General features: G+C 42.3%; 1 protein-coding gene across 2 annotated transcripts in view; it reads left to right on the top strand.

Annotated features, from left to right (window-relative positions):
* Positions 1-275: 275 nt before the first annotated feature.
* The window catches only part of LOC308084638 (zinc finger protein 516-like), a 67,400-nt gene continuing 43,546 nt past the window's right edge, over positions 276-24,129 (top strand). Inside the window, exon 1 of one of the 2 annotated variants that reach the window (XM_080427404.1) lies at positions 276-558. The gene's annotated coding sequence lies outside the window, so the exon portion shown is untranslated. Of the gene's footprint in view, positions 559-2,610; positions 2,852-24,129 lie in introns of those variants that run through there. The other variant, XM_080427405.1, reaches the window with a different exon arrangement.

Raw genomic sequence — 24,129 nt, 5'->3', positions numbered from 1 at the left:
TTCCATACATTCCGTGAATAAAGAAAGAAGAAGAATATTAATTCAGTAACTAGTCCACAACAGGTTTAGCAGACAGTACTGAGTGGTTCTGTTCTTAGCTGAACTGTGAGTGAATGAGTGAGTGCACGGGCTTGTTTTCTGGGCATTATCAAGAACTTTTTGCTGATGAGACAATAGCTGATAGTTCATTTAATACGGGAGAAACCATCTCCCTGGCCATGGAAAGGTGTACCGTGACATGACACACACACAACACACACAGCACATAAAGAAAGATACTTCTACTACTCGGGGTGTGCTGCGGTAAAGAACATAGGCTACCTCACCCAACATACACTCGGATCCTCGGTTGAATCCAGGCGATCGGAGTCGGTACTTTGGGATCTGATCGTCGCCTGTGGATCCCCCACGGTGCACACACAGTGGATTCGACTCACTCAATCATGCACTCCAGCACACACGGCAGCAATGCGCGTGCTTTCACCTTTGCGATTGTCTTATCATCTTGAAGTCCTCTCTCTGGATATTTGTGCTTTCGCCCCAGAGACGCACGAACAGGTACAGTAAACAAGTTTTTATTACGGCGTTAATAGATGTCGTTTAGACAACTATTAGCGTCGCTTTGAGTGGGGATTTTAAGACTGTATAAAGGGGGCGAGCGATTGATCGTGTGTGTGTGTGTGTGTGTGTGTGTGTGTGTGGGTTAAGTAAACTTTGCACCGACCCATCATACATGTATTTGAACGATCGGTAGCTTAGATTGAGTGGAAGATAATACATCTTTAATGGGGTTGTTGTTGTTTCTAACATCGTCGCCCTGCTGCTGCTGTTCTCCTCCTTCTCACAACAATCTCGCAACATTGTAACAATCACCCATTTGGAGACTATGTATCGCGTAGGCGTTTCTTGTAATCCACACTGTGGATACAATTAACGAACAACACGTTTGTTGTTCATCATAATAAAGGTGTTTTTTTTAAGTTGTTTGTGTCATTTCGACCAGATCAGACAGACAGGAACCAGGGGTCAGAGCATATCCATATTAGGAAGTCGATGTCCTACATAATAGACTTGGCATAACTGTCAGTCACACAGCACTGAGCCGAGCCGACAACACACCACTATAGAATAATAGCTGCTTATTATAGCCTCTTATTGGCCGTTTATATGAAGTGTTATGCTACTTGATCGTCTCATCATGATCGGCTGTCTGTCTGTCTGTCTGTCGTCGGTCCCCGGATCTTTCACCAGTTGTTTCGATGCAGGCCGTCTGTCTGTCTGCGAAATTAAAGTTGGGGCTTTTCAACTCATTAGCATGTTCTAGTCTGTGGGGGGATGCAGAAACATGTGGCGGGGGGGGGGGGTTTGGGGAGGGGGGGCCAAAGTGTAAAATAATGATTTTTTTTCCTTCTTCTCAAATCTAAAAATGATTGAGTGTGTTGTAGGCTGTGAGTGGTGAAGTCTAACTTTTTATAAACCGTTAATAAACATACAGGATGCTATCACACTAAGTCTATTATTAATATCGACAATAGAATAGAGTGTAAACGAGTTACCAGTTATTGGTGTCCTTGGCTGCTTTATAACCTATCATTGGGTGAAGATAAATGGGGGCGGGGGGGTAAAATAAATGTACAACAATTCTTAGTGAGTGTGTAGTTTCCATTTCCTCCACATTGTAACCTATATATATATATATATATACACACACGTGTGACTTGAGGACAGAAGTGGCATAGACCTATTAGACCTACCTCAACACTGACAGGGCTTTTATTATATTAATGATTAATTATTGGCAGAACATTAATTGGGTCTGAACAGTGTGCTGGAGTATGGGAACAAGCTTCTGTGACCATTAATTAACATTAATTAACTGTAACCAATCAAAGAGCCATATTATGAAGACCAGTCCAACACAGGCTACACTGTACACACTATACACTAAAGTGATACAATGTAACCCTTATTATCAGAGGAGTTCATGTGGGTTGTTGGCCAATGGCCTTGGTCAACTTTTATTTTTTTTGCTTTGCTTTTTTTTCACCCTCGGATCTTGCCTTGTGCTCAGTGTTTAGTGGACGTCACGCGGTGTGTGTGTGTGAGAGAGAGAGAGAGAGAGAGAGAGAGGGGGGAGAGAGAGAGGGGAGAGGGGAGGGAGGGAGAGAGAGAGAGGGGGGGGAGAGAGGGGGAGAGAGAGAGGGGGGAGAGGGAGAGAGAGAGGGGGGAGAGAGAGAGAGAGAGAGAGAGAGAGAGAGAGAGAAGGGGGGGGAGAGAGGGGGAGAGAGAGAGAGAGGGGGGAGAGGGAGGGAGGGAGAGAGAGAGAGAGAGAGGGGGGGAGAGAGGGGGAGAGGGAGAGAGAGAGGGGGGAGAGAGAGAGAGAGAGAGAGAGAGAGAGAGAGAGAGAGATCGAAACACATACACACACAAGCGCACACACACAGAGAGAGAGAGAGAGAGAGAGAGAGATCGAAACACATACACACACAAGCGCACACACACAGAGAGAGAGAGAGAGAGAGAGAGAGAGAGAGAGACACACACACACACACACACACACACACACACACACACACACACACACACACAGAGAGAGAGAGAGACACGGAACCTGTAGTTCAACTACACAGACAAGGGAATTAGAGATACAGGCTGTGATCGTAATGTAACGACAGACAGACAGACAGACAGACAGACAGACAGACAGTATCGTGTCAGTAGATCTCGGTGCATCTGGACTTATCTTCTCTCTATATGTTGGATTATTTACACTACAAACTACAACAACCTCTCGCTCGTATCGTCGGGTCTTCTCTGTGGTTTGGAGGAGGAGGATCTTTTTAAAGAGAAGGTATGGAAGGAGAAGAAGTGTCCATATAATTATTATTGTTATTTAGAGGGTGTGTTCGCTGTGTGTTGGATATGTGCTCATTATGGGATCACTTCTCTGTGCACGGGGCTTTAAAGCAGGCATTTCCTCTCCAGAGCACTAGACATTATAGACACTAGACATGGATTGAGTGAGAAAACGGTGTTAAAACTGCTTGTGCTGCAACTGAGGCACATCGGTCATCATAACGAGGATGACAAAGTACCAGTGGCGGAAAGTAACTAAGTACTTTTACTCAAGTACTGTACTTAAGTACAATTTTGAGGTATTTGTTTTACTTTACTGGAGTATTTCCAATTTTATGTATTTTTTACTTCTACTCCACGATACATCTCAGAGGGAAATATTAAAGTATTTTTAAACATTTGAAAACTTGAAATGGGACATTCTGCATAATGAGTACTTTCTACTTTTGGTACTTTTAAGTACATTTTGATGCCAATACTTTTGTACTTTTACTCAAGTATATTGATATCGGACTTTTACGTGTAAACAGAGTATTTATACACTGCAGTGTTGATACTTTTACTTGAGTACTATACTTTTACTTGAGTACTTTTCCACCACTGCAAACTACCAACGATGTTGTGAGATGATAGAATGATCCAGACTGGAACTCATATAACAAGAGGGGGGGGGGGGGGGGGGTGCGCACATGCACGCACGCACGCATAGCCTGTGTGTGTGTGTGTGTGTGTGTGTGTGTGTGTGTGTGTGTGTGTGTGTCCGACGCGCCCCTTGTGCTATTTGTAGTTTTAAACGTGTACTAATGACAAAACAGGCGTTGTCTTCTTATCGAGTCTTGACAGAAGAGGCACTAGAATTAGAATAGACCACTGACATAGTTAGTAGTAGGGATAACTTTACACACACACACACACACACACACACACACACACACACACACACACGGTGGCATTGTTTTGCAGACAGGATTACATTGTCTAGCCCCTGGTCAGACATTATGTCAAACATTTTCTTTAATTGTCAACAACACCACACACACACACACATACACACACACAGGCTATAGGCTACTCTGTGGTCACCATGCATCATCATGATAGTGTGGTGACGTTATTGTGACGATGCAGTCTGTTGTAAATGGACAGCTACCTGTGTAAAAGCTACATGGAAAATATAAGATCTACAAGCTCACAGGCGACACGCTGTGAGCTTGTAGATCTTCTATTTTCGGTGACAGACAGACAGACGGTTGAAATGGCACAGTGTCATGTTTGTTGGCCATTTACAGCGCCATCTATCCTCATGAATGGCGTCCTGCTTCTTGATCCAGCTGCCTATCACAACAATGACATTGTGAGCTTGCTTTTTTTTAAACTAAGGATTGTTTGTCTCTGTTTTTTTCACCAGTCATTGTGACATTATTGTTTTTGTGAATTGTTGAGTGTAATAGTGATATTATCACCTTTCAGGTGAACCCCTAAAATGGCCTTTTAGCATACTTTTTGATTGATTGATTGTTATACATTATTAATAGTTTGCAAATTGTACAGAGGTACGGTTTACAATGATTGTTAAAAGGATAACACAAACAACCCTATAGGGGCTTGTTTCCATTGTGGTCCTATATACTGCCATGCAGGAGCCTAGCCTAGGATGTATTTATCACTTATTACTCACAGGCACAAGCAGCAATTTTGTTGGTGGGACATGTTCCGCAGAGGCTGTGCTAACACAACAATAAAATATATAATACAAACAGGATTTAGAAGAGGTGAAAAAAAGTAACAGGCTACACGGTGCAGGATGAGACAGAAATAAAGTTCAAGTACAGGTAGAACTGAACAGAAGCATTAGGCTATAATAAACCTCTTAACAAAATATTTTAGCACTGCAGTGTCAAAATGTGAAAAGAAGCAGAAGGCACTCATATCATATATACATAAAATAAATGTAACACAATATTTTGAGATGGGGGTCGGCGGCCAAATACATATGATTTTGGGGGTCCTTGACATGAAAACGTTTGAGAACCACTCATATAGAAACATACGTTTTTCAGAAAACTGTTGGGATTTAGAAGACATTTGTTGAATCGGCTTCAGGTCTTAATGGGTTAATGTGTGAATAACAATCTATTTGAACGAACTTCGACCTTAAGCAGCCGGCCGGCCCACAGTGGGCATTTAAACGTACCCTTCAGATGTTATTCATACCAAATCAAGTTAGGAGGTTTCACAAAATGCCAGCCTTCACACAGGAATGAGGCATGTCTCTGAGACAGCCTGTTGCACTGCTCTGTTATTCATACAGTGTTCACACACAATGGCCCACACACATCACTGACTGGAGCTCTTTTTTATATATTTGATTGCCTTCCACCATTGTCTCTTTTTCTGTGTTGACTTGGACTAGATGATGCATAGATGTGTGTGTTTTGTCAATGGCACTGTTTGTCTTTGGTAAGTAGATTGTGTGTGTGTGTGTGTGTGTGTGTGTGTGTGTGTGTGTGTGTGCGGCTGTGCGCGCACGCTCACTTTCCTCGTCCCTGTGTAACTGCTCACCACCGTTAACCCCTTAATGTATAAGCCATATTTTATAGTGTGTCATCATCATGATGATGGCGTTTTCAAAAAGCAGCAGATCTGAAAGCTCACATAGATCAGCTACGTTTTTGTTTATTTCATGTAATTTGTGAAATATGTCACCCATCGCCCTAATCTCTCAAGAGACAGATTCAGCAGCCAGCAACTGAATTCCCCCCCCCCCCCCCTTTTTTTTGGGCTGATGGGTTCACTGCCCATGCCCCCAAAATATGGACGTCAGGTTTGAAAGTAGTTTTAAACATTAAGCCATTTCCAACGTCATCGCCATCTCTTTCAAATACTTTTTTTTCTCCTTTTCTTCTAAGTTTCAGCCCTCCTTCCTGTATCTGGGGTGGGTGTAAAATTAGCTTATTTCTTCTTTTTTCTTTCTCTCTTTTTTTTCCTTCAGTCAGAATGTGGAAGTGTTGTATCGGCATGGTGAGAAAGACAATGAGGACAAGGCCGGGCTTTGTGGTTGACAGAAATGCATTTTTAACCCTGTGGATGAATGGAGCCTCACATTCCACACCAGCAGGCCTTTAACTGAATGGCACCACTAACGCTGCTGTTTTCATTACTCATTACTGCCTTGTGCCTTTTTCTTTCTCTCACTATGGACGGACATGGACGCTCATGCCCAGTAGCTGGGAGGGAGGGAGGGAGGGGAGGGGAGGGGTGCGGTCGTGCTGTTGTACATTTGTTGATTATGTAATAATGTCAATATGATATGTTGGATCGGCTGTTGTTGACTCCCAAACACATCAATCTCAGTCAACTGTGTACGAAGTTTATAACAAAAGCGCGACGTGTGTGTGTGTGTGTGTGTGTGTGTGTGTGTGTGTGTGTGTGTGTGTGTGTGTGTGTGTGTGTGTGTGTGTGTGTGTGTGTGTGTGTGTGTGTGTGTGTGTGTGTGTGTGTGTGTGTGTGTGTGTGTGTGTGTGTGTGTGTGTGTGTGTGTGTGTGAACTATCCTCAGCTATTAGTAAACACCAAGCCCTTGCTATTTGCTGTCCGTGGCATTTGGAGTAACTCATCTGAAAAGCTTAGGTCGACATGATCATTTTATCAAGTCACTTTGTTTTAAAAACACATGTATCCTTTTTTTTAAAGCCAGAGTTTAAGTCTGTTAGATTGAGATCTTTGCTGATTGTACAACACAATACCCACCCAACATTTCCCCCTGCCTCTGTTCCTCTGCTCAGAACACAGAGAGCAGATGTCGACATTTGCTCACTTTGTACCGCAATGTATGGAGAAAAAAAAAAAGCAATAACATCAAATCCAAAAAATGCGGTCATATTTATGTGCCCGGTCAGCTCCCATCTGATGTATTCCATCCTTTTTTTCCTCTCCTTTGAGCACAACTCCTGTCATTTGATGTTTCATATCCTCTCTAGACATGAGCGAGGAGGGTGTTGGCATATCTGTATATATACACCGCCTTAAATAACTCACTGTGGCATATTGAGGTTGGATTACAGAGAGGCAGGCAGCTCACAACAAGTGTGAAACCCATTTTAACAGCTGTTCTGTCTTTTCGTTACGTAATTAACAAATATGCACACATCCACCAGTGGAGGTTGACGGACGGTCGGATCATTTTAAAATCAGAATGTTGAGCCGGTGGTAGTGTTTGTGTCGACACCCGACTGAAGCGACAGCATTGATTCCCCCGCCGCACCGCGGGGTGCCCACACTGAAAGGGCAATCTTTCTCTTCCAGCCTAGAAACAGCGAGCTCCTGGATTAAATTATAAATGAGCCCCGCCATAGGAAACTCATTGCTTATGGCTTTGAATAATCAAAAGGAATTTATTTTTTTGCCGGGGACTAGTGTCGGTGCATGCACCGATAGTACAGACACACGTAAGCACAAGTAAACAAACTCACACACACACACACACACACACACACACACACACACACACACACACACACACACACACACACACACACACACACACACACACACACACACAGTACATTAAAATCCTCAGTTAACCTCTGCATTTGTAACTCATAGAGTGTACAAATGTAACCATTAAATGAACATGATTACACACACACACACACACACACACACACACACACACACACACACACACACACACACACACACACACACACACACACACACACACACACACACACACAGTACATTAAAATCCTCAGTTAACCTGTGCATTTGTAACTCATAGAGTGAACAAATGTAACCATTAAATGAACATGATTACACACACACACACACACACACACACACACACACACACACACACACACACACACACACACACACACACACACACACTAGTTACTCTATTAAGGAAACCCAAGCAGGCTCTCTTGGTTGGCCATCTTTCTGTTCTGCAGTTGTAACAGGTGGGTATTTAATCCCTATATTTGGGTCACACCTGCACCCCGCTGATGGATCAATAGAATCCATGCCAAGAAAGCGGCAGCGCTGCCTTCCATAGTAAAGCTATCGGGCCTGATAGCCGTCCAAATTAGACCCAAAGAAAATGATGTAGTAATCGGAGGATTAAGATAGGAGAGGGGTTAGCGCTGGCCGGGGGTGGAGGGGTGAGGGGGAGGGGGGGGGGGTTGAAGAGGGGGCTGGGGGATTTAACCATGAGGCCTTGTTAGTGTCTGTCTCCCCCATATGGGGGGAGAGAGAGAGAGAGAGAGCTTGTTAGTGTGTTAGTGTGAGAGAGAGGGGCTGTGTCACCATTATGACACTTTACTAATTTGATTAATTGTAACACAAATAATTGAGTTTTTTTTCCGTTAAACACTGGAACATTATAAATAAAATTACATTTCTGGACCGGTCCAGCGGCCTAGGCTCAGTGTAGCCTGACAGCGTGTCACAGGTTTGAGTCCCGGTCCCGACGGCCTTTTGCTGCATGTCACTCACCATCTCTCTCCCCTTTTCCTGTCAGCCTACTGTCCTGTCAATAAAGGCATAAAAGCCCAAAAAAAAATCTTGAAAAAAAAATAAAAAAAAAATTCTTTTTGGCTTCTTAAACAAAAGTTGATGCGTTTTGAACTTGTAGATCTGCAATTTCCACTATTTTTGAAAATGTTATAAAATATATTGAACATTTTTCAACTATTATGACGATTATGCAAACAATTATTGCAATTATGTCAAATGATTGCGATTAGGCGATTATGTGTATATGTTGTGACAGGCCTACCCATGGTAGGTAGGGGAGAGAGAGAGAGAGAGAGGGGAAGGTGGTGGTGGTGGTGGCGTGGTTGTTGGGTGGCGGGGGATTCTTTTAGCATCATGGCGTGTTCCTTGGGCCGCCACTGTGGTCCAACCGGCCAGCTTTAATGCATCTTGTGTGAACGCATATGCAATTTCAGTGGTTGAAGTGGATATATAGGATGTGGTTGGAATGGGTTTACTTTGAAAGGCGGCTGGATTTGCTTTGGGTTGGAAGTAACAGGAAGTACAATACAATCATGTTTGCTGTAAAATTACATATTTCTGCATTATCCACTATTCTTACACGAGCACATGAGAGAGAGAGAGAGAGAGGGGGAGAGAGAGAGATGGAGACGGAGAGAGCGATGGCCTGATTTTCACTCTTACCCATTATTGATGATCCATTACATTTCACCAATGAACGAGCGCAAAAAAACATGCTGCATTTATAATTTAGCTGAACGCGTTTGGATTCATTACCGTAGCGATCATCGTCATCGGTTATTATGGCCCACATGCTGATCTTAGTTTAATAGATTTCTGCCTTGTGTCTCTATGTGCCAATGGTGGCATTGTAGCTGTGATTGCTGCAGGATTAAAGAAGAGAACTAAGCTTAGCCAGGGAGAGAAGAGAAGTAGCCCAGAGAGCCACGTGGCTGTGATCAGGGATTGGGGTGGGAGGGGGGAAAGGCGGGGGGGGGGAGAGAGAGAGAGAGAGAGAGAGAGGGGGAGAGAGAGAGGAGAGAGAGGGTTGCCTAGGGAAGGGAGAGCTCTTTGTCCAACCCAGATGTCACTATAGTAGACTACCGTTATTGATCCACTTATATATACACACACACACACACACACACACACACACACACACACACACACACACACACACACACAGACACACACACACTATTCTACAAACACGTCCCTGTAAAATGTTTAGTACCGAAAGGATGAATCAAAATACGATTTAATTCATTTTTCTTTGCGTTGACTCTATTATATATCAATTTGCGGCAATAAAATGTCCCATTCCACGTTCGCTCTCAAGCCTGTAGTCTTAAGAACATGATATTTCCCAGAAAAAAGAAACGCTGCCTGTGCTTTGATGGTAAAAAGCAAAAAGATGAACATGTATCAAATGATAAGGAAATCAAATGTGGCTCGGACATAAATCCTTCAAGCCACAGCCACGGTAATCGTTTTTTATCTTCTTTAACATATGTTTGTTCAATGTTCAGTGCTTTTTAGTTTTGAAGACCAAAATCCTCCCTAATCATCTAGAGCTGTATTTTTTCTGACTTCCTGTGTGTGTCTGTGCCCCCCTGCCCCCACCTCTCTCACACACACACACACACACACACACACACACACACACACACACACACACACACACACACACACACACACACACACACACACACACACACACACACACACACACACACACGCGCAGCTTTCCTTCCATAACTGGGGCTGTGAGCTGAGTGTCTGTGTGTCTGCCTATCCGTCTGTCTCTGCCTGCTGACGGTGTAGTTCTGCCCTCCCTAATGTCCTTCTTCATATTTGATGGGCCACTGTGACTGTGTGTCACACTGAACATCCAGGTCTAGATATTCAACATTCAAGAAGGTTTATTGGTTTTATTTTATCTGCTTGTATACTGTATACACTGCACTGTTTCCCAAACAGTGGGTCGCGGACCCATGTTTGGGTCGGCGGACCAATTATTATGAGTCGCGAGTAAATATCCCCCTTTTTTTGTTTCCTACATTTAAAAAAAAGACATTATGTTATTTTAAAAGATTTTTTTAAATCTTAAGGTAGGTATCCTCACAAAAACATGCTGTAATCCTGGTCTCTATACTGCCTCCCCCTGGTCAGCCGGGGTGCCTGATGGAGGGGAAAGGAACTGGTTGGAATAACGTGTTCCTTCCACGCACTACGTCTAACCAGGGAAACTCTCCCCTGTCAGGTGATAAGAAGCGGCTTCATGCTAGCTCTCATGCATTGATGGAGGCATGAGCTCGGCTCTAGGCTCTCCCTAGGCTGGCAGAGGGAGTGTAGCGCCCAGGATTACTTAGATAATTGGCACTGGGTGAATAAATGGGTTACAAAAATCGTGGGATAAAAATTAAAATAAAAGATTTTTAGTTCGCATTCACTTTTTAGCTATACATCTTCCATCTTCGTCGGTTGAAAGTCCAAAACTGAGCTACAAGCTCAAAACGCGCTTCGAGCTTGTGGATCTGCTACTTTTGACGCTTTTGTGTGACGACGTGGTATGATCAAGTACGGCCTTAATTTACGAAACAAATGGAGATAAGAGGGGTTTCTGCCTGACAGCAACGACATATATCAACATAGGTTTGTCAGAAAACTGTATTTAGAAGGTATTTGTAGAGTCGGCCCCTCAGGTCTTAAGAACATTTCCGGATCAAGACTGTGTGTGTGAGCGTCGTGGCGTGTTGTTGAGGTGCTGATCTGCATTTCTAACAGTTGTGCACACGTTGCAGGAATGATGTCTGGGCAGCCAGGCGACATGGCACCCAAACTTAATCCAAACTCACTGTGGCCCAGAGGTCAGTGTGTTGTTGGTGGGGTGTGTGGGGGTTGGGTTCAATGTGCTTCCTAAAGTAGAGCTATAGGCTGTTGGTCATTATTCTAAAACAATGGTTCTCAAATGTTTTCATGCCAAGGACCCCCAAACTGAAATGTATTTGGCTGCGGACCCCCCCCATCTGAAATTTGTTTGTGCCAGGGACCCCCAGAAGCAAAGATTTGAGTAAAAAAATTAAACACTTTAAAAATAAATGCACACATTTTCAAGATAAAAAAATAAATAGTAGATCTGCAAGCTCATAGCGCGTAGCCTGGGACCAGACGAATCTACCAGTGCAAAAAAAAAATTGCCCTTGGCGATTTGGGTCTGGCAGCGCTCCATTGTGAATCCATCTCCTGCTCCAGAAGTCTGGGGTGACCAATCAGGGCCCAGTATTCAAATATGGGAGACTGTGATTGGTAGTTGGTTGTAGGTCTAACCAATTGCGTCCAGAGCCATTGTTTTGATCCCGCCCCCTTGGAAAAAAAACGTCCGCATAGAGGCACCAGACTCATATCCACGCAGTGATATAGTCTGGCTACGCGAGGCTACATAGCGGCTACATAGCTATGTAGCTATGTAGCTATATAGCTTGTATATCTGCTATTTTTTTAATAGCCAAAGCTAAGTGGTTAAAATGATTGTGACGCTATGTTAACTAATTTCGCTGGGGACCCCCTGGTGGTCCCGGACCACTGGTTGAGAGCCCCTGTTCTAAAACAATGCTAGAGATTCTTCAATACCCATTGTAATAGTGCTGCCGGTCGATGTTGTTCTTCGTTTGGTTGTCTATTGAATTCGTATTTTGTCACGCAGAAGGTGTGCTTTGAAAGCAAAGCCAAATGTTTTTTTTTTGTTTTCTGTTTTCTCCTCTCTCTGCGCATTCTTCTCCTTTGGTACTGAAGTGAATGTGACGTCTCTCCACTTTGTTTGTCCCTTTTCGAGAGCCCTGCATAATGTGATGTTTTCTCTTTTTTTTCACCCTTCTTTCTTTGTGTCTGATGTGGCAGAGAACTTGTGTTATTCGCTGGGAGTTTCGTGTACAACAACAGTTGGAAAGATAGAAGGGAACAACAGGAGCTGCGGTGCTCCCGCTGGGAGGCGGTTTCACGGTCGCCCCGGTATTACATTATATCAACTACACCAGACAGCCTGTTTGACCACACACGCTCAAGAACATACACACAGCAACATCCTCCCTGTTCATTTTACTCTTGAGGGTTAAACAAACTCAAGAACAACTCGACAACAAACAGTAAAATGTCTATTTTACTGTTTTGAGTATAAAAAATATTTTACACTTTAGCGCTAGAGGATGTTATAGTGCAAAACACAAACACCCCCACACAGGCATGCACATGAACACACACACACACACACACGCACGCACGCGCACGCGCATACACACACACACACACACACACACACACACACACACACACACACACACACACACACACACACACACACACACACACACACACACACACACACACACACACACACACACACACACACACACACACACACACACACACACACACACACACACACTCTCACACGCACACACACACGGATGGGCAGAGATTTTCCCCTCGAATGTGAATCACCCTTAAGGAAACAGAGCTAGCATAGTGAGCCAATTTGTGTAGGAAAACAACTATTAAAAAGCAACAGACTTAAAAACCCTCTTTAGTTTTACTTTCGCTTTTCGACGATTACACTTCAGCCATGCTTCAACAACTGCTTCTCATTCTAATGACACTGACTGTGTTCCTGTGTATATATATATACGTGTATATAAATACGTGCAAGTCGTTTTTTCCCAAAGTCAGGCCAATGAGTCAGAGAGTAGGCAGTGGATGCAGTTAGTGCAGATTGAAGGCCAAATGATGCTGGATGTCTGACTGACTTAGGCAAACAAGCTGGAAATGTCTGCAGGCTACAGCCGCTAATCATTCAGCGCACTGAAGAGCTGATCGTTAGCCACTGATGTCAGCCTAACCTTGCCCTGCTGTTCCCCCCTCTCTCTCTCTCTCTCTGTGCGTGCGTGCGTGCGTGTGTGTGTGTGTACACACACAGCACCGGAGCACACCAGATTGCGTCCCGTAATGATGTTCGTGTTGTACTTGTGGCGGTACTTCTTGCTTTTTCAGAAGTATTGTTTGAAGGACGCTTGTTGTTCTTATTAGATTCCGTCCTTTTTAACGCACATCTGTCTCACAAACCCACTCATGTGCAAACGGGGGAAGAATGACTTCTCTGTTGCTGTCAGGAACTCGCTGTCTGCTTGTCTCAAAACGAGAGGGAAGTACACACCGTGCTTTTTTTGTACAGGAACAAAAAAACAGAGGAAATTTAATAGAAATTACCTCTTGAGATCTTTAAATAAATCAGGTGTCAAGTAAAGTACACTCTAGCACTGACTGAGGTATTGAATGCTTAATAAAGTCCATTTCAGGAACTGTGAGAGGGATGACAATATGGCTAGGAGTTTGATTGATTGATTGAATACTTTATTAGCAGTTTGCAACAAAAAAAAGCACAGGAAAGTACAGTTCAATACAAGGTCTGCTAAGAGGATTTTAAACCCAAGAAAGCACTATGGCTTTGTTTCCATTGGGGTCCTTTGACTGTGAATGATGTTTTTTTTGGAGTGGTCCCATTTTTACACTTTCACAGTTAACCCATTAAGACCGGGAACGCATCTGTGTAACCACTTTAACCTATTATTTTATACTTTGGCTATTGAAAAATAGCAGATATACAAGCTCATAGCGCGGCACCTATGAGCTTGTATATCTGCTTGCTTGTGTAGAATCCTCAGAAGCAAAGATTTGAGTTACAAACGTTCGCTTTGAAAAATAATATATGCAAAGATTTGCACACATTTTCATGCTTTTACAAAAATAGCAGATCTACAAGCTTGTACCGGTCTTAATGGGTTAAATTAACAGTCAGGGTTTTGCTGTGCAGGACGGGGTACAGCAGCCAGGACATGGCGTTTTGTGTCAAGGGAGGCTCAAGTCTAAAGGTAACTCCGCACCAAACAGACTCGTCCAGACTATTGCAGACTACTCCAGACTGCAACAGACTGGTATTCGGTTGGCAAAAGTTGGCATTTAAGTCTGTCAGCCGACTGGCCATTCATGTGCTAATTTGACTTTTAGCCTGCCAGCGTTGCCAGGTCTGCTTATTATAAGCGACTTTGGGCTTGTTTCCCTGCAAAGCCACTTAGGGATGTTCCCAGCGTTTTTTCTTCACTGACGTGCAGTGGTGTAAGTAACTAGTACATTTACTCAAGTACTGTACTTAAGTACAATTTTGAGGTACTTTTACTTTACTGGAGTATTTCCAATTGTCTATACTTGTACTCCACAACAATTATTTGAAATGTTTAGTTACTAGTTACTTTGCAGATATAAATCATTATGAAACATACATTAACCACTTTAGCCCTATTTTATACCTATAAGCTATTTGAAAATAGCAGATCTACAAGCTCACAACGTGTTGAGATGCACGCGTTCTGAGCTTGTAGATCTGCTATTTTCAAACATTTTTGTACTTTTACTTTTGGTACTTTAAGTACATTTTTATACCAATACTTTAGTACTTTTACTCAAGTAAATGTTGAATTCTGGACTTTTACTTGTTTAAATTTAAATTATAATGATTTTTAAGTCCAAAAATTATTTTTAAGTCCACGGAAATAATGCATTTAACTTGAAGTTTAAGGATCATTGTATTTTAATATATTATAAGAATAGTATAACTATCTGTGAAATATAACCCATTTATTTCACAAAATAATGTGTTGGCAAATGACCAATATTTAGTTATATAGGTCTCAATATGTCACATTCAGCCCTGGACTTCACTGACTGAAGTAGGGGTCACATTAATCACATTAGATTCACAGAATGTATTTTACCCACAAGTTATTTTCATTCAAATGAAATGTGAATGAAATTGCACTAATAATGACTTAAGTTGATTTTTCACTCTTTAAAATATAGTATTTCTTAATTATTAATAATTACAGCTTGTAGATTGGCTATTTTCACGATTTTAAATTGTTTTTAAATAATAATAAAAAAGGAACAAGATTTCCACCCGACAGCCATAATATATAGCCAATATATGGTCAGTATATGAGTCCGTTTTTGCAGATTTCATTCTAATTGGCTACTATGCCTGCATATGAATTTCATGAGCCTGGGTCACCCTGGCTTGGCGGAGATATGCCCTGTAGCGCACACTCCGCCAGTGGTGTAAAGTAACTAAGTACATTTACTCAAGTACTGTACTTAAGTACACTTTTGAGGATTTTTTACTTTACTGGAGTATTTCGAATTTTCAGTACTTTTACTTCTACTCCATACATCTCTGAGGAAAATATTCTACTTTTACTCCACTACAATTATTTGAAAACTTTAGTTATTAGTTACTTTGCAGATATAAATTATTACATTATAAAACATACAGTAACCACTTTAGCTCTATTTTATACCTAGGCTATTTGAAAATAGCCGATCTACAAGCTCACAACACGTCGCGAAGCGACGCGTTGTGAGCTTGTAGATCTGCTATTTTCAAACATTTGAGTACTTTTACTTTTGGTACTTTAAGTACATTTTGATACCAATACTTTTGTACTTTTACTCAAGTACATTTTTAATTCGGGACTTTTACTTGTAACGGAGTACTTCTACATTGCAGTATTGATACTTTTACTTAAGTAAAACATTTGAGTACTTTTTCCACCACTGCGCTCCACACAGCAGCAGCAGGTGAAAGCAATTCACTTAAACGAGGGTTGTGTTGCGCACCAAAACTGCCCAAAAGTAGGTCAAATCAATCAATCTCTCTCTCTCTCTGGGAGCAACAACGAGAAACAGTGAATGTAGGTTTTCATAGACATGGTCGCTTGTTTCTCTCACATAATCTGGCAACACCGAGAGCCCTTTGTTGTCACTGCCACTGCTCTGCCAGTCGGCTAAAAAGCTGAACATGTTCGGTCGGCTCTGGGTCGGCCGAAAAGGTCCCGACGGACCCCTAACCGACTGGCCGACGGACCCCTAACCGACTGGCCGACGCTTCCCGAAGCCAAATCGGCCCAAAGTCGGGCCGATTTGGATTGGTCTGGAGCCAGCTTAAGGTCACTGAGGACAAAGGGGTCCTCAGAAGGTTAGAGGAGTGCTGCTGCCATGGGGCCTTAATGAGATCATCCTGAAATCCACATGTGGAGCACAGGGGACTGACTGGGGCTGAGCCCGTGCACTGCCAGCATGCAGTAAAGTGCACTCTGCTGGCACACCGCTCTGCGGAGTGCAGCATCTAGGCTAAGTTGTAGAAAGAGCTTCCTCCACGCGACGACAAAAGAAGATGGATAGACGGGAGACGGTGAAAAACAGCATAATGAATCAAGACTTCCTATCTTCATGTCCCTGCACCTCGTCGCTATATATTTTCCCTGCCCCTCGCTGTCGCATTCGATCATTCTCTCTCTTCCTCTCGATCTAAGCTTCCCTTAATTGTCTCCGCCAGGCCGGCCGAAGGCGTGGCCGAGACTATGTTTTGCCCCCTGTCCGCCCGCCCGCCTGCCCGTCCGTCTGTCCGTCCGTCCGTCCGTCCGTGTGTCTGTCCGTCCGTCCGTCTGTGAACAGCTAATCTCCGGCACCGTTGGCCCGATCCACGTGAAACTGTGCACACGCACTCCCTGGATGCCAGAGCAGAACCTCTGCCCCAACTTTTTCAGATTTGCCTGTTATAGCGCCACCAGGAGGCCGATTTTTGTAAAACATAAAAAATTATATTACTCCTATAGATTTTGTCAAAACCTCACCCATATCGGTACACAGTATCTCTATAGTCATGTGATCAAGACCGATCTGTCCGATTTGTCATATTCCATCCTGATTGGCTAACATCGGCTTCCAAAGTTTGCAGGATACATCCGTTTTGAACAAAATGCCTCGAATCATGAACGCAGCGTGCCGTGAAAGTTCACACATGCCTGTTTTAGCGCCACCAGGAGGCCGATGCATTCCGAACATTGCTGGCCCACAATAACCTACCTGACCTGGCGGAGACCTGTGCTCCGAGGAGCACTTTTTCTAGTAGTTGTGTGCCAAAAATAGCAGATCTACAAGCTAGCTTGTGACCTTCTAGATCTGCTATGATTCAGACTCCTGCTTTCCATTCTGAGCAACGATAAATAGAAGTGTGTTGCGATCAGAAACGTCACTGATAACCATCACTCTTATATTGAGTCATTTAATTTCTGTTATGACTGAGACTAATTTCTATTTTATTTTGTTGCCTCAAAAGACAGCAAACAATGATGTTTTTACACGTTTAGCAGCAACCAGAGTGGGTCTATAATCACATCATGCAGGGAGGTGCTATTTCCCTCTCCTTGGCCTAACATCTGCCGACTATTTAAACCTCATCTTGGATCAATAACACAGCACACTGTGTTTTCACGTTTTGCCTTGTTGTTAGCACTAGAACGAGCTGACCCTGTGTTGCTGTATATGCTACCTGCCTTCCCCAGAGGAAAACCGCATTTCCCTGCTGCCCCCCTTTGTCTTGTCTCTGGCCCGGGGGCCTAGCGGTGAACCGCACGTGGAGAGAGGAGCCCAAAGTCAGGGAGCCTTTTAACAACAACACCACCCTGTCCTTCTCATTGGTTACACACACACACACACGCACGCACACACACGCGCGCACACACACGTGCACGCGCTTAGTATAAAATAAAGTAGTGTTCTTTTTACTCTTGAGGGTGTAACAATTGACCCAAATGAACCTGATCCACTTTAAGCGCGCGCACACGCACACACACTCTCTCTCTCTCGCTGTCTCTTTTCTCTATCCCTCTCTCTCTCACACACACACACACACACACACACACACACACACACACACACACACACACACACACACACACACACACACACACACACACACACACACCTCCTCCCTCCCTTCAGCTATACCTCTGGCCTCAGGGCCCTGTTCCCACATTGTATCCAGATGTGAGGAGGACAGAGGGGGGAGAGGGGGCCCCCGGTAGCGGTAGCCAGCCGGAGAGCACCCCATACACACACACACACACACACACACACACACACACACACACACACACACACACACACACACACACACACACACACTGGGGGATCTTTCATCAACACAGCAACCAGCTACACACAAATAGGCTTGCGTCAGTTATTATGTTGTGACATTGTATCCTTGTTGTAAAGCCAAAGTAAGTAAGTAGCCTTGGGAACCAACAGTTCCCGAGCCGTGTGGCGGCTTGATGTAAGTACATCACCCAGCCATGATAAATGTGCACGTTTATGTTAACAATTAATCTACATACAGTGGTGGGAAAAGTACTCAAATTCTTTACTTAAGTAAAAGTACACCAAGTACACCAAGTACCAATACTGCAATATAGAAATACTCTGTTACAAGTAAAAGTCCAGAATAAAAAATTTACTTGAGTAAAAGTACAAAAGTATTGGCATCAAAATATACTTAAAGTACCAAAAGTAAAGTACTAAACTATTTGAAAATAGCAGATCTACAAGCTCACAACGCGTCGCAATGCGACGCGTTGTGAGCTTGTAGATCGGCCATTTTCCAATAGCCTATGTATAAAATAGGGCTAAAGTGGTTAATGTATGTTTTGTAATATCATAATTAATATCTGAAAAGTAACTAGTAACTAAAGTTTTCAAATAATTGTAGTGGAGTAAAAGTACAATATTTGCCTCTGAAATGTAGCGGAGTAGAAGTAAAAGTATTGGAAATTAGAAATACTCAAGTAAAGTACAAATACCTTATTTTTTTAATTTTTACTTAAGTAAATGTACTTTGTTACTTTCCACCACTGTCTACATATATATATTTTTGCAAGCCAGGGCTTTTGGAGAGAAATGAGACGGACTCCATAGAGCACTGCAGACGGGAGGTGTGTGTGTGTGTCTGTGTCCAGCTGATGCTCGTTGACGCTCGTTAATGTTATATACATCAAGCTAATTATGTTTCTGCTCTCATTTCTGGTTTCGGACAGGAATTTTCCTTTTGGTCCTAAAAAACACTGCTCATCAATTCATCGATTAATCGATCGTTAAGGTTATCAACAATCAATTAATTGATAATTTTCATCCCTAACAAGTAAGCAGGGAGGCACTTGGTCCCATTTTTATAGTCTTTGGTACGACCCGGCCGGGGAATTGAACCCCTAACCTCCCACTCTCAGCCGGACACTCTCTAACCATGAGGCCACTGAGCTGCGTCTCTCCCGCATGCAGAGACCACATTTCTACCGCCCTGTGCCAATAAGGTCAGGGGGAGATGTTGCGCTATGAGCTTCAAGCAGCGCAAGTTGTCAGCCCGGTGTCTTACTCAACACCAGGGTCTACTTTTCGCAATGGAAGAGTAGGGAGGGAGACCACCTCCAACACTGCAGATGTGTGAGTTATATTGTATTAATACTCCACCATATAGATTGGTTGAAATTAAAATAATGTTTTATTCATTCATATGAGATTGCAGCTTTAACCCGTTAAGACCTGGAACGCATCTGTGTCACTTTAGATTTCTTAAGCTATTCAAAAATAGCAGATAAAAATGTATCTGCTATTTTGAAAGATTTCGGAGAAAAAAAAGTAAAAAAAAAAAAAAGTTATTTAGAAAACATTTTAAGAATCGGACTCGGGCCTTAATGGGTTAAAGTAATAGGATAATGTGTGTGCTTTATCTAGCCATTGTTATTATTATACAAATATTTGTATTGAATTCTTTCAAAAGGTTATACACACATAACAAACACATAACAAACAACTTCAAAACACCACAGACACTAGTACTCAAAACAAGATGAAACGGACATACCATCCAATTACTGATCGACTAAAAATGAAAGGACATTTTTTATACAATTCATTGGCATAGAAAGCGGCATTAATATTACAAATTTAAAGTCAATAAGAGAAAAGAAAAAAGAGAAGATAAATAAATAAATACATGATAAAAAGGAAGAGTGGAATAGAATTATCTAGCCGTTGTTCTTTCTTTTGTAGCCAGTGATGTTGAACAATACGCTTCCTGTGTCCCCTAAGATAAATCATCCGAAAGGACTTAATTTAACTCACTAGCAAGTGGAGGCATCATATGTTCACCCTGATAATGCTACATTGTTAACAACATCTTTGTGTTGAAATCAGAGAAAAACAACCGTTCAATGTTTACATGACATGACTTTATTAGATCAAACGGCACCTGCTGATGGTCTTTGAAACAGCTCTGGTGTAGCTCTGACCAGATCCACTGGGTCTATGTGTGTAGCCTCCATCAAAACCAGCCTAAACACATTACACGTTCAAAACACGATTGAAAAACAGCGATGCCTTATTGCCCGCGACTCAAACAACGTGATTCTTTTTAGCCACCCCGTCGTGAATGGATCTTAATCATAAAAACAACTCAACGCCAGACACACCACATCAAAAGCATTAGGGATTTGGATTAGGTTACTGACTTTTGACAGGTGGACAACTACAAACTATTGCAGAGTTTAAGTGACTTTGACAGGTGGGCAACTATAGTGACCCATTATTTTACCTGCATTATGTGCATTACGTTCTATGCAAAATATATATACAGTACATTACAAATAATCAATATGATACATTCATATATCATTTGTGAGCTCTGTTGACAGCCCTAGTATATAGCTTAGTTTTCAGGTGACCTAACGGAGGTCAAACAGTGTCCAAATATGTTGGCATTGTCCTTTTCTAGAAATTGTTTTTTCAAGTGGACAGCGGTGTAAGTACATTTACAGTGGTGTAAAGTACATTTACTCAAGTACTGTACTTAAGTACAATTGTGAGGTATTTTTTACTTTACTGGAGTATTTCCAATGTTCAGTACTTTTACTTCTACTGCACTACATCACAGAGGCAAATATTGTACTTTTACTCCACTATATTTATTTGAAAACTTTAGTTTCTACTTTGTAGATTTAGATTATTATTACAAAACATACATTAACCACTTCAGCCCTATATACATTTCGGCCATTTGAAAATAGCGGATCTACAAGCTCACAATGCGTCGCATCGCGACACATCGTGAGCTTGTAGATCTGCTATTTTCAAAAGTTTTTTATTCATTTGAAAATTTTAAATGGGACATTCTGCGTAATGAGTACTTTCAACTTTCGGTTCTTTAAGTACATTTTGATACCAATACTTTAGTACTTTTACTCAAGTAAATTTTGAATTTGAATTTACTTGTAACAGAGTATTTCTACATTGCAGTATCGATACTTTTACTTAAGTAAAACATTTGAGTACTTTTTCCACCACTGCTTTCACATAATATTCACCCGACTGCAAAGGTTGATAAACAAATAAATGCAAAACATTTAGACAGCCGGAGCAGGAAGATGCTTTCACATTCACTAAAATCGATTGATGCTTATGTTCCCCTAACCGTCTACGCTTACCTACTGCCTCATTATCTCTGTTACTGTATACCGGTTGTCATGGCGTTGCCATAAACGGAAGGCAGAGCAATGGAGTCAGTCTACTTGCTCCAGAGAGACCGGCTGGCTGTGATAATCTAATCCCATGGTCACAGAACTCTATTTAAAGAGAGCACACCAGCTAATCCCATCAGATTATACCTGGCCAGCTCCACACAAAAAATCACCCAATTAATACTCTTTCTTTCAAACGGCTGCAAAAATCAGTCCTCGAAAACGCCCCACCACCCCCCACCAGCTCATAGCGTGGCACCGAGTGCCGCGCTATGAGCTTGTAGATCTGCTATTTTTTTTAAATCATGAAAATGTGTGCAAATCTTTGAATATATATATATTTAATATAATATATAACATTTTTAACTCAAATCTTTGCCTCTGGGGATTCTACAAATGTATTCTAAATCCTTAAAAAAATATGTTGCTATAATATCAAACTTTTTCATGTCAATTGGACCACCCAAAATGATATATTTGTCCGCGGACCCCCCCATCTCAAAATATTTTGGTATACTGTATTTATTCAAAGATTTGCACAAATTTTCATTATTTAAAATTAAAAAAAAAAAATGTATATATATATATATTTTTATTTATTGGCCAAATCAATCTAAAATGACACAGATGCGTTCCCGGATTGAATGCGTTAAAACGGAGGATGCATTAGCGTCAGTGTGCTAATGATGTTGCCCCACCTATAGCACCGGCTCTCATTTGCCTTGCGATACGAGCACTTGTAAAAAAAACGTGTTGATTTCCCTATATACTATTACTGTTAGCATATGGGCAGTTGGAGACACTCCTCCCAAAGCCCTGGTAGCTATAGTGTTGTTAGTTATACAGTACTATGCACACACACACACACACACACACACACACACACACACACACACACACACACACACACACACACACACACACACACACACACACACACACACACACACACACACACACACACACACACACACACACACACACACACACACACACACACACACGCATCACTGCGCTTCACCCGTTTGCAGGTACGTTGGATTGATTCACCTTTCCACGATCAGTGACACGGCTCTCATGCTTGTAGATTTCTTTGGGCTATTCAAAAATAGCAGATCTACAAGCTCATAGCGGCGCTATGAGCTTGTAGATCTGCTATTTTTGAAAAATCGTGAAAATGTGTGCAAAATCTGCAAATCTTTGAATATATATATATTTTTTACAGCAAACATTTGTAACTCAAATCTTTGCTTTCTGGGGGGGTCCCTGGAACAAAACATTTTGAGATGGGGGTCCGCGGCCAAATACAAATCTAAAAATGTTTTCTAAATCCTACCAGTATGTTGCTATATCAGTGGTGCTCCAACTTTTCCATGTCAAGGTCAAGGACCACCCAAAATGATATGTATTTGGCCGCAGACCCCCATCTCAAAATGTGTTGCTCCAGGGACCCCTAGAAGCACAAATCAGAGTTAAAAATGTTAGCTTTAAAACATATATACGTATATATATATATATTCAAAGATTTGCACACATTTTCACGATTAAAAAAAAATAGCAGATCTACAAGCTCATAGCGCGGCACTCGGTGCCGCGCTATGAGCTTGTAGATCTGCTATTTGCAGATTGAATGGGTTAATGGGGGGATATATGCTATACACACAGTACATGTGGATGGCTTCGAGAGGAGAGGAGAGGAGAGGAGGTGAGAGGAGAGGAGAGGAGGTGAGAAGAGGGGGGGGACCGTGCATGAAGCTACAGGCATCATTGTCCCAGATATCTGGATCTGAGGTGCACCTTTATTTTGTGTGTACTGTATGTGTGCGCACGTGCTTGTGTGTGTGTGTGTGTGTGTGTGTGCGAGCCAGACGATGTGGTTCATAGTTTGTGAGTGTTGCCGACACCATCTGCTGCTGCTCTAAACATACACTATATTCTGCATATACATACAGATGTGTGATTCTGTGTGCGATGCAGATGTAAACCATATTAATTATGGTTTGTATGTAGGTTACTGTCATCCTCTGTGTGTCGTTAGCTCTGCTCCATGCTGGGTGTAGAGAGCCGGGTGTCTGGCTCTGCTTGTACTTACAGCATGTCTGTTATTGCACTGAGTCGCGCGGATACAGTATAATGTACATACATGCAGGATACAGTATAATGTACATACATGCAGGATACAGTATAATGTACATACATGCAGGAATGATACAGTATAATGTACATACATGCAGGAATGCAGGCAGTCTCTCAATCTCTCTATCTCTGTTGTCTTTGTTTATCTCCTATTATCTCTCTGTCTCTCTCTCTCTCTCGCTCTCACACAC

The sequence above is a fragment of the Gymnoscopelus braueri genome, assembly GCF_963280865.1.
Source record: "Gymnoscopelus braueri genome assembly, chromosome: 4".
In the NCBI taxonomy this organism is placed as follows: Eukaryota; Metazoa; Chordata; class Actinopteri; order Myctophiformes; family Myctophidae; genus Gymnoscopelus; species Gymnoscopelus braueri.
This window is presented reverse-complemented; position numbering and strand designations above follow the sequence as displayed.